Raw genomic sequence first — 13,177 nt, 5'->3', positions numbered from 1 at the left:
TTTTTAGATAATTTTATGCGAAAACTTAATTTAGATGAAAAGTTGCCTTTAGAGGAGCATATTCTTCTCTGGGGGCATTCGTATGCAATACGAGTACTTTCAGAGACAACTAAAATTTACTTTTCTGTACCAACTCAAAGAATATTTTAAAATAAACATCCCTTAAGCTACCTCACTAATTTAAATTAATTTTCACAAAATTTAAGATATTCCGCTGTCCCAAAATTGTTGATACTCCATAAGAAAGCAGTGGTCAGTAACACATGTCAGAGGACTAATCTATTCAAAACGTTATTACGTAAGCAACATAATCTAGTCGAGATCGATTTTTAACTTCATAGCAAGCAGTTAAAACTAATAAATGGCACCAAAATCTGGGCAAAGGTCCTGTTTAGTCAATATGTTCTCTTGCGGAGAGTAACTGTGTTTAGAATTTTGACTATAAAACGAAAGGAACTAGAAAAGTTTCCTGGTGTAAATAGTTTATCGTCCATGTAATACTTTCCAGACTTTCCCAACGGCTCTTGATATTGTTAAAATTTTTGAATTGCATCGTAAACTTTGCTAGCAAGCTACTTACAGTGAATCCATAACTAATAGAAAATCATTATTTATAGAAATGAAGTTAAGAAGCAAGAATTGTAATATGCATAAAATGCCTTATTTAAAAATTATTTTTATATTCATTTGTTTACATATTTTAAAAACTGAAAATTTACTTTTAAAAATGCAATTTTATTACATATATTTTTAAGTAAAATAAACTGAAATGCTCCCTCCACAAGAACGGTTCTTGAATTGTAGAGCACAGCGAACAGACAAGCATAAATTCAAGAATTATATTAGATAAATAACGAATAAAAACTCAATCTAAATGTATATAATTTAGAAATATAAACATATTTATAGACAATATAAGATGCAATTATCTAGAGTTATCGATTTGTCCATGTTTATAATGTAGATAATTTCGTATTGTTTACTGCTGCCATTTTCGTTTGAAACGTTTCGATAAACAGATTATCCTTTACAAAATTCAAAGACAGGATTTTATGAAATTTTAACAAAATTAATCGTAGCGAAACTGCAGAATATAATCCAATAAAATGGCAGATGAGTGTGGAAGACTGAACACTTGTGACGATGGTCATAGTCATTGCCTACATCAATACTAGGTTACGCTCTGCAGAATTCTCTAATTGTAACAGTATGGAAACAGCAGCAGACAAAGAAAATATATAATATAAAGAAAATTAGCTTTTTGCGTGTAAAAAAATGATAAATTTAATTGTAATAAATTCTTATAATTTTCTATTTTTCTATCTGTATCTGGAAGGAAAAACGCAAACCAAAAAGATAATAGCCATGTAAAATACAAGTAATTTTCGTTTATAACTTACACGTACAGTCCCTGACGTCACATGTAACGTCACTAAACAGCATCAACCTTAATGGAATAACACGTAATGACGGATATAGTGTTACGTAGTTTATTATTAACAATAGGATGCTATAAGTAATGCATACAGGAGTAAAATTTTATAAGAATTTTCTGTCTCAATTCCTGAAATTTTTAAATTGTTAAATTTTTAGTTTATATGAGAACGTTAAATAAACGAACGGGTGAAATAAATACAAAACAAGATTTTTAATATTTTCCCTACATTTAGAGGAAAATACCTATTTTCCATAATTTAGGGAAATTTAGGGAAAACGAACGGATGAAATAAATACAAAACAAGATTTTTAATATTTTCCCTACATTTAGAGGAAAATACCTATTTTCCCTAATTTAAGGAATTTAGAGAAAATATCTATTTTCCCTAATTTAGGAAAGTAGGGAAAAATGAAGATTTTTTTCCCTGTTTATACGGAAAGAATAGGGAAATTTCGATCATTTATTTTCCTTTTCGACGGAAATAAAAAAATGAAATTACAGTAAAGGGAAATTGCATAAAATAACTAATTTAAATATAATATCTTTACTCTAAAAAAAAAAAAAAATACAAACAGTTTTTCAGTTCCTCCCTAAAAATCAATATTGCATTTTATATCATTCAAATCTTGTTTACAATATAAAATATATAAATATTTTCTGTAAACTTTTATCTAACTTTTCCTGCTTTAAAAAAAAGACATAAATAACATTTTTTTAAGAAAAAAAATATATTAAAAATATCAATAAATAAGAAATAAAAGTTGGGGTTAAATTCGGAGGTCAATTCCATTTTGAGAAATGTAGAATTATAGGATTTCAAGAAGCAACTACAGAAATGACTTCCCTTGATCTTTCACGTATTTTCTGTCTGTGTGACTAAGGATACATTAATGGAACCAAGTCTTGTCTTCGTGTCCCTCGGTCGCTAAGGATAAATCCTATGGGATCAAACCGTTAATGAACTTTACGACAGCTCCTGACTCCACATCTTCTCTGCAGAATGTCCATCTAAACAGTTGTATATGTGAAAGATCTACTAATTTATCCATCTGATCATTTTCTACATCTTCTTCCATTAATTTAACATAGTTTTGACCTAGATTTTAATCGTTACAGGACGTTTATGGACACGAAACTCATTTTTTTTCGTATCCATAAACGTCTTGAAATAGTAATTTTTCTTTAAAATATAAACATTGTATTTGTGTATTTTAACTTAAATTTTTAAGGATTTCTATAGTAAAGACTGTTTTTTAGTTACTATCTTAGGTCTCGCTTCGACGCTGGATTTTTAAAAATGAGAATTTTCTTATGAAATAATGTTTGTTTTCTATTATAAAATACATGAAGTGAGATGATTCCTTTAAAACAATAATTATATTGGGCGAATAAAGCCAGACAGGTGTAGTTACGATTAAATTTTAGATACATTTTAAATGAAAACAAAAGTACAGNCGATTAAAGATGGAAAAAAAAAAATTTTTTTCCTTCGATGCTTTATCTTAATATTTAAAAAATAAATAAAAACTTTTGATAAAGTTTATCACAGATTAAATTTCGTGATTCTTATCGAAGATATTTTAAGTTTGAAATATTTTAAAGAATTTTATCATAATCTTTAAGTTTCAGGATCTTATTCGTGCATTTTAATACGGATTCTTAAATTTTTAAATGTTAAATATCTTTGAGAATTTTATTAAAATCGATTTAATCTTATATAAATTTAAAATTTTCTGTGAAAATCTTTAAATAAATCTATAAGGAATCTTATAAAAATCTTAAATTTGAAGTTTATCGAAGATCTTCAACGATCTTATAACCCTGTCAGCAAACAGAATCCATTTAAACCCAAATTGGTCCATATGGTCTCGTTTGGATCCACTTAGCTCATAAAAATCGAATTTTTACAAAGATTTTTAACCTAAGAAATCCAAATACTAAAATTAAAGAAAGTAATGGGATTCCTAATGGTTTTTATTGTTAAGAAACCCTTAAGAGGACAAACACCAAAGATTCTTATGGAGTCCTTAATGTGTAAAGGATCTTCGAGTCTAAGTTTTAAGGCTTCAATGAAGGATCTTTCCCTTATTAAAGATAATTAAAATTTGAAGATTATAGAACCTTTAAAATCTTTGTCTTCCTGAATTTCTGACAAATTTCTTTAGCACAATCACGTATGAATGATACACATGGACAAGTATAACAAGAATAAACTCGTTGTGTTCCTTTAGATTTTTTGTACCGAGTGCTACATTCCAAGTGCAGTACAAGTGCGATTTGTCCTTTCCTAATGAGAGGAAAAATTATGAAATCAATAAGCAATAATTAACCCTGTCCGCTTCGGATATTTCCGATGTCTATGGCTAAATTAAATCATAGACATCAAAAATCGGGAGAGAAAAAAATTATAATTATAAAAAATATATATATATATCGATCAATCAACTGACGATAAATTTAATCTATAAAAGCAAAAAAAATCAATTTATTTAAACAATCATAATAAACAGAACATGAACAAAATTAAAACATTAAATAGAAAAATTTAATTAAGTTCAAAAAATTTAAATTGCTAATGTAGATGGAAATTATCATATGCAAAATAGGTATTTAGGATGATTTTTTTTTAAAAAAAGTAAGTTAATTAAGGCAAAATGTTCATTTTTTAAAAATTATGTAACAATTATTTACGTAGGAAACCATTTAAAAACATTTTAAAACGGCATCTCCCCCCCCGCTTCAAAAATAAATTTAAAAAAATAAAAATACGAATGGCGGCTCGGAAAATAACAGTGTTGTAGTCACAAATCTGTCAAAGTAACACCTCAAGGCATTATGTCATGTAAGTAGTCACGCGTACATCAGGTACATTGTCTTTCATTGCTGAAAATTCAAAGCTTTATTTCAGTTTCATATCTTTTTGTGGTTGCTTCAGGCTTTTCTGGAATTTTGAATATTCTTTTCTAGACAGCTAAGAAATTCCATCAAGTGAAGTGTCACAAACATCAGGAATTTTCATCCAAAGTCAAAAACACTAATTGAAAATAGTTTTGTCACCGAAGAAATTTATGTCTTTACGTTAATTGTGCTCTTTTAACTCGAAAAAACATTATATTTTTATTTGATTTTATGTAAATTGGTTTGAAACTTTAAATATATATTTTTTTCCCTTGCAAATTTGGGAGTTTATATATATATATATATATAGAATCTTTTGTCTTTTTTTTTGTATCTGCTTGACATGCTAAACCATCAATCGTTGTTATGTAAAAAAGTTATTTTCTTTCTTTACATTCTTCAAAGAAAAATAGAAAAAAATATATATATAAAAGATAAAAAAACAGACCAAACATTTCATTCCATTTGAAAGATTTGAATAAATTTCACAATAGGGAAATTCCTGAAGAAATTTTGACTATGTAAAAGTCGATTCACACCGTACACGAATCGCTAGTGATGCTATTATTACGTCAGTGACGACGTAATAATCGACAGTATTGGAATATGATTGGCGAAAAGATTAATATCCGTCATCAGTGACGCAATAATGGAGTCGCCAGCGATTCGCTTTAAGTGTGAAACGACAATTAATTGTCGCGTAAAATTTTTGAAAAAATATTTTTAGTATTTTTAAACAATTTTTTTTACTTCGATTAAGTTAAAAAAACTGTTTTAATTTTATTATAAAATATTTAGATATAAACACGATTAATTTTATTGTCTCTGATGTAAAATCAACACTCGAGTCTGATCGAATAACATACGACTCTTTTAAAATAATGGAGGAAAATGTTTAATGCTGAGTCAGGTAATTACAGGGTGACCTTATGCGCATGACGCGATCGATCTACTCGGAAATAAGACCTTCTAGAAATCTTTGAAGTGCTTCACAAACACTTACCGGACAGGTTTACTTCCCCAGGCTGCAGGTTACTCGTCTTCCCAAACCAACATTCTAATTAAAACTTTTGTCTGTTATTACGTGAACTACATAAAATAGGAAAGCCAGGATTTGACTGCTGTTAACTGACCAAAACCTGCACCAAATGGAGAAGATCCTTTCTCTGTAACTTATTTTCTGTTATTGCTTTAACCTTATCCGGGGAGATTTTATCCAGGATAAGATTGCAAAGCTACTTATATCACTATCCCAACACGCTTTTTAAAATCCTCTTTGTTGTGGAAATTTTACAATAAACCTTAACTCTGACAAGTCAAAAGATATTTTGTTACTTGAATATTTTTAATAATCGCCATCTGATAACATCTTACAGGGTGATTACTTACAGCTTAAACGATTAAAGATTGAAAAAAAAAAATTTTTTTCCTTCGATGCTTTATCTTAATATTTAAAAAATAAATAAAAACTTTTGATAAAGTTTATCACAGATTAAATTTCGTGATTCTTATCGAAGATATTTTAAGTTTGAAATATTTTAAAGAATTTTATCATAATCTTTAAGTTTCAGGATCTTATTCGTGCATTTTAATACGGATTCTTAAATTTTTAAATGTTAAATATCTTTGAGAATTTTATTAAAATCGATTTAATCTTATATAAATTTAAAATTTTCTGTGAAAATCTTTAAATAAATCTATAAGGAATCTTATAAAAATCTTAAATTTGAAGTTTATCGAAGATCTTCAACGATCTTATAACCCTGTCAGCAAACAGAATCCATTTAAACCCAAATTGGTCCATATGGTCTCGTTTGGATCCACTTAGCTCATAAAAATCGAATTTTTACAAAGATTTTTAACCTAAGAAATCCAAATACTAAAATTAAAGAAAGTAATGGGATTCCTAATGGTTTTTGTTGTTAAGAAACCCTTAAGAGGACAAACACCAAAGATTCTTATGGAGTCCTTAATGTGTAAAGGATCTTCGAGTCTAAGTTTTAAGGCTTCAATGAAGGATCTTTCCCTTATTAAAGATAATTAAAATTTGAAGATTATAGAACCTTTAAAATCTTTGTCTTCCTGAATTTCTGACAAATTTCTTTAGCACAATCACGTATGAATGATACACATGGACAAGTATAACAAGAATAAACTCGTTGTGTTCCTTTAGATTTTTTGTACCGAGTGCTACATTCCAAGTGCAGTACAAGTGCGATTTGTCCTTTCCTAATGAGAGGAAAAAATGCTGTAGGAAAGATTTCACTATTTCGGTCCCGTACAATCGGTACATAAGATAAGAAGTGTCGTACTCTTCACTTGTCACTGATCTCAAAATAATGAGTTAAATAACGTCAAACGTCTCCTGTTACTCGGTCGGTTGTTAGGTAACTTGATGTTGTTACGTTCAGATTCCTTTATCTCCTCTTTCTGTCTTCATAAATCATGGCAGATGGAAAGAGAGAAGCTGTCGTCTCAACTGGACCATTTTCAGATCGTTGTCGTTAAAGCTAACCAGAATTTTTTTCTGTTTTTCTTATTTTTTTTTTACTTTCTTCCCCCTTCTGTAGAGGCAGTGTGGATTTTTAAAGACATTACTCCATTGATTTGTATTATATATCACTTCAAATGCTTGAAACTGGATCTCGTCTGCGCTTTCAGTTTTAAAAACGTATTTTTTATAATTTCCGGTTTAAATATTAATAAAATATTTTGAAATTTTATTAAAATTACACTTAAAAAAACTAAAATTAATATTTTTACAAAATGTTGTAGAAATAGACGGGCAAGAAGCACCATCTTTCCACTTACATTATTAAGCTTAACGCGCCGCAACCTGACGTAAGCAATACTACATAATACTACATAATTACAAATACAGCAACATTAAGACAGAACAGTTTCTGTAGATTTACCTTAATAAACGCTTTCTATACAATTCTGTTGGCGTGCGTAACACGTTTCGTTTATACGCGGCGATATTCGCCGCGTCGCGTCGCGTCGCGCCGTGTCCAATTCAACAACTACATCACCTAAATTAACGGAGTAATTTTAATACAAAATCATAAATATTAATTAGTATTTAAGTTTAAAACCTTTAAAACTATGAATATTAAAAATTTTAATGGATAAAATTTAAATTTTTCTCCTGTAAGAAGCATATTTCGCGTGTTTAATATTCATGCCCAAATTCATATATCAATTAATTAATAGAAGAGCGAACAATTTCCATTAATAAAGTAAATACGAGACTTTTTTGGGGGTGGTCGGGCGATTTCTTTGGGGTTTAATGAAGAATTTTTCCCTTTTTTCAACGGCGTTAGTGCAAATATCAATTAGATAAATCGATATAGAGCAGCAACCATTCTATCTCTTGGAGCAAAGAAAAAGTAAGAGGACAGAAACCATTCACATAACCCCACTCCTTAGATAAGTAGAATGGTGACACGTGACCGGAAAACGTCGGTTTTGGCTCACTGTATGAAATATGACCATGGCAATCCGATATTGTCCTTTCAGTCAATCTTTACTTTCTTCTTTTCATCGTTGTTTCGCTGGATTTTTTATGCTTCGTCAAAATTCTTCTTTTGTTTGACCCTCCATCCGTTATAACACTAGCTCGCGATTTATTTTTTCCCTTTTTTTCTTTCCTCTCTATCAGCTATAGAAACACGATTTTTTATTTATTTATTTTCCTTCTTTTTAAACGTTCTGTCTTTAAAAATTGCCAAAATTTTTGTTTCTTCGTGTCAAATCTAAGCCAACGTTCGTTATCTTTCCCAATTTACCTCTACTTACGGAATAGGTTACTCGTTGGAAAAAGTTTAAGTAATGATTTTCAACGTTTTAAAATGTGGTTTTTCAGCTGAATGATTTAATGTATGTCTTTTGTAATACCGATTTGAGTGAGAGTCAACGTTTCTAACGTTTGTAATGTTATAAATAATGCAGACGAAGTTGCAACTTTTATAGAGTTTTGTAACTTTTATGATGAGTTTTTGCTACAAAAATTCATTATAAAAGCCATTACAATTGTTACAAACGTCACCAAAGAGCTTTACAATGTCTGTATGTTTCAAACTGGTACATTTGAATTGTTACAAACTCTACAAAAGTTCGTTACAAACCGTTACGATGTAAAAATGTCTACATCTTTACCGTTCAAACGTTAGAAAGAGAAATATTTCATAAAGAAGAAGTATGTTAAAACTCATTTTAAACCGTTATAAACCATGTTCGTCCATTCGATTACCGATTTCGTTTGACTTTTCAGAGATAAGAGTTTGGGTAGGCTGACAGAACGTCCGAATGATTTAAACACTTCAGCAATTCCGAAACGTACGGTGATACTCACAAATCATTATAATTATCTTTGCTGATAAGGATTAACTAATCAGTAAACGAATGTAATGGCAGACATCAAGAGAATGAGAAATGGCAACAAGCCAGAAATCATTGAGTCGAACCATAAGACATAAATAGTCGAGATGACAAACTTACAGACAATATTTTCGTATATATTTCCACTGTAATCAATTTTTCTAACGTTTAAAATCGAGAGTAACATTATTTTCATCGTCTCCAAATTGGATGAAGATAAAATAGCCGTGTGAAACGTAGGAAAATAGCCTTAATAAACTATAAAAGTAACTCTGGCTACTCCTAGAATGGGTTCTACTACTATAAAATAAGAATGAAGAGATCATAAAGTACAACTCTCACTTAAAACAATGAATTATCATATTATCTATCTCAAAAATGGCTAAAAAGGTCCTAAATCGGAGTTAACTTAACAGTTTCTGGATTAGATCGCTTCATCTTGTAGGAAATCTCGTCATGGCTTCATAAAATTGTCAAACAAAAGCTTAAATATATAGGGTCTGTAGGGTTTAAGAACATTAAAACATATCAAAATTTATCTCCCGGATCTTCTACAATTCTTCTAAGAATCTTAAAATATTCTAAAATTAGTTACTGACACTCTAAATTAGATTATACAAACCTTTGAATAAACGTTTAAAATTCAAACAGAAATTACTAATGCCTGAAATAAGATCAATTAATTCTTATTTTAATTTATATTTGGAAATATTAAACTTTAATTCTTTGAAGAAATTCGTAAAAGTCCAAAAAGAAAAGGATTTATCATCTACAAATTCGGATTGTTAGAAGCTGTAAATTCTTATCTTGCTGCAGAAAGTTCTGAAAAAAATCCTACAATAGAAGCTATTAAATTTTAAAACAGGATCTATCAACTCCTATTACAGGATATTAGGACATATGAGTTCTTATTCCTTTCGAAGATATCTTAGAAAAGTATAAAAATAGGATCTTTAAAGATTCTTTCAGAAAAAAAAAACAAGAAAGAAAGTAAATTTAATCTTAAATATTGTATACGGATCGATAAAATTCTCCAGCGCAATAAATTAAGTGGGACAGAAGTGCATAGGAAAACATAGGCAATTTGGTCGAAACCACTTTCCACCTTGCTCCATCTTCTGGTGTTGAGAAACGATCTTTAAGTATCTAGTCATATCTCATAGTGACAGCGCAATAAGAGTGATGTCGAGAAATTGAACTGCTCCTAAGGCAAACTTGCAAAAAATGAAAAATAAAATCCACGTCGAGGAAAAAAAGATAATGGTTCCGATGCCAAATTATGATTTGATTATAGTCAGTTCCATTCTTTGCCATCTTGAAATATTCTTTGGCACATTTCTACTCATTATAGGCATCGATATGGTTAAATTAAAGGAGTAACCTTATACTAAGAAATGGTTTTCGCTCCTCTACAAAGAATTGATTGAGTATCCTTACTCAGTAATATGTAGGGATCAAATTCTATCCTTAAAACTTTAAATAAAATAAAAGAAATAAATAATAAATTAAGGAAATGCTTTAAAGGATGCATGTGTAGAAATTTGCATTTTTCTACTTCTTATTTTATAAATCGAGTTGGGACGAGAGAGAATTTGGTAATGGGATAGCTTCCACTTTATATACAGAGCAGCACTGTTTGCAAAATGTCAAAATGAGCAATTGGTTCCTAAGGTTGGATGTCTTCCGGGAGCAGTCACGCGAAAGTACGGATTTTATGGCTTTATGCGTTTTGGCTGATGGTCTCATGGAAAAGTCCCAAGCGACACGAGAAATCTCATAGATCTGCTAGTCTGTTGAAAGCAGACAGCTTGGGGAAATTCGCATTTCTTCTCATTCTTATTCTTCCATTCGACTCAACCGAAAAAGTCAAACACGCTGTTCCATTTATTAATTCGGATATCGGACATAATGGAATAAATTCTCTTCCATGTCTCTAAGCCTGGTTGTAATCTGTTAAATTGATTCTTTTATCCGTCTTCGCGACTCTCTTCTTTTTCTACGTAATACAAACAAATTTCTAACAATCGAAACAAATCCTACGCCAACTAATTTGCATATGCTAACGTTTTTTTAAAGCGTGTTTGTTGCATTTTTGCTTCTCCCATTATCGAAATCCATATCTTGTCAACTGCTATCGACTTTTTTTCCTTCTTATTTCTTCTATTTGTAGTTTGTCTGAATCGTTGCTTTCGGTTAGTTTGACGAAACGACACTCGAGTTGTCCCTGCCAGCTGAGTCCAGAAGTGATCAACAGCTTTCCTGCTTTTACAAATGTTTGTAAAGCTGAGAATCGTGGCAATTGTTGATTGATATATCCAAGTTCCAGCTAAATACTCGAACGTTAAATAATTACAATATTTTTCTAAGTGAAAACATATTTCATAATTTAAATAACTTTCCAGAATATTGCATTAAAAGCAACCAAAAAAAAAAATTATTGAATAATTTTTAAACCCATTCCAGAGCCGGAGATAGAGCAAAGCTTTGACATAGTTCGCATTTTACAACCGTTTCTCCGAGTATGAGGCGATAAAGTTAGAGACTTTACTAAATTCCGTATTTTCACTTTTTCACATAAATCAAGCAAGCAGGGTCCAAAAGGTTTGCCAAGTTCGGGGGGACAATTTTTACTGCTGGCGAAAAGAACAGTCATTCAGGACCAGTGATTCGGTCGAAGACTTAATCCAGTTCAACAGCAAAATTTTATGAGAGTCGTGGGTCTACTCTTCGGTTGCGATAGGAGACTCTTTTAGCCTTCTGGCCACCGTCTGATATTAAAGAGGGAGGAAATTAATAGCCTCTCACACTTAAAAAAAAAGGAAAAAAAATAGAAAAAAAAACTCTTTGTCGCAATGTATAACCGCTTATAGGGAACTTAAATCAGTTTTTAATTTAGCTATTAGATGAAGAGATACTCCAACTCTGCTTCTACTTTTTCTATTAAGAACGAAAAAATATATTTCCTCGAAGCCCTCACATTTTATAATTTACTTATCCTTTTTTTTCTTAATGAATGTAGCTACCATCCTGAGTGACTAATTTTGAAAATTAGATTATTAAACTCTACTAAAATGTAGTAAAATTAACAATGATTCGCGACTAACGTTGTTTTTGAAGATAAATTTCAAAAAATAATTGAGGCCGCTTTAGTGTACGCAATTAATTTAAAGTAGAGTTTGTTATTTTTAAATATCTATAATAATTTTTTTAAATATTTGAGAAATTCTTGAATTATATAGAACATTTTATAATTTAAGAGCTCATTCCGAGTTTTTCGTAAATTGTTTCTTACGCTTTTTTACGATAGAAATTATTAAAAACGTCATTATAAACAGAGATAAGAAAGAGCCCCTGTGGGGTTGTACCCGGACCGTTTAATAGGAAGCTTTACTAGTTTCTACTTCGCCACCTGTATCACTTTATACAGATGATTTTTATTAAAATATTTATAATATTTAAAAAACACGGTTTGAATAACACAATTAATAGCCAGGTTCTGGCCGAAGTTTTCATCTGTAAAACGTGAACGTCGAACGTCGAACGCCGCTATCTTGTAAGCGGCGCTCGACGTTCGACGTTCACGTTTTACAGATGAAAACTTCGGCCGCAACTTGGCTATTAATTAGAAATAAATAAGATAATTTGGCAAGGGACCACTTTATTATAATTAAAGAGATTTGAAAAACAATCTTGAAAACTTGAACGACGTGATGGATCCGCTCACAATTTTTTTATTTGTTTTATTTGGTAGTCGTATTCGAGACTTTATATTATTATTATTTATAGATAGAAAATAGTGTGTGTGTGTATATATATATATAATTTTACGATCATTATGGAGCGTAGTAAAAATCTATCATTCTGTTTACTAACCCGATGTTTAGACAACTAAGTAATCCGCTCGGTCTTTGTAGCCATCTAGAGTAGTCAAGACTCTGAACTTGTGCAAGACACCATGAAATGAGTAGCAACGACAGATTAAGGAACACTGGCAGCTGTAATACTTTTGCTTCCTTTTGATCCCACTTTTCCACCCCAGGATTCTCTCATCATGTCCTACTGAATGATTGCAAATGAGCTTCTTAAATATCTCATCCAAGATGTCGATTTTTCTTCCAACAACGCCCGATATTATTATCGAATTTAAACAGTTTTATCGAACTAATTTCCAATATTCTAACTTTAAATAACGTCTTACCTCATTGGTTCGAAATTATGATTCGCTTTAAAAGAAAATTATGATTACTTTAGAAGCGTCGCGTTGCGCCTTTTACGAATTTAAATTAAATTTAATACTTTATAAATATATTTTTGTTAAAATTTACTCATTTTTAAAGACGATATTTTTAATATTTTGATTGAACTAATTATGAAAGTGTTAAACCGATAATTATATTTTATTATCCCATTAAAAGTGTTCCCAAAGCGTCTTTAACGCGACGTCGCGTTAAAGACGCGGGC

This window comes from Centruroides sculpturatus, unplaced genomic scaffold (genome assembly GCF_000671375.1).
Source record: "Centruroides sculpturatus isolate CEXI.00-Female unplaced genomic scaffold, Cexi_2.0 scaffold251, whole genome shotgun sequence".
NCBI lineage: Eukaryota > Metazoa > Arthropoda > Arachnida > Scorpiones > Buthidae > Centruroides > Centruroides sculpturatus.
This window is presented reverse-complemented; position numbering follows the sequence as displayed.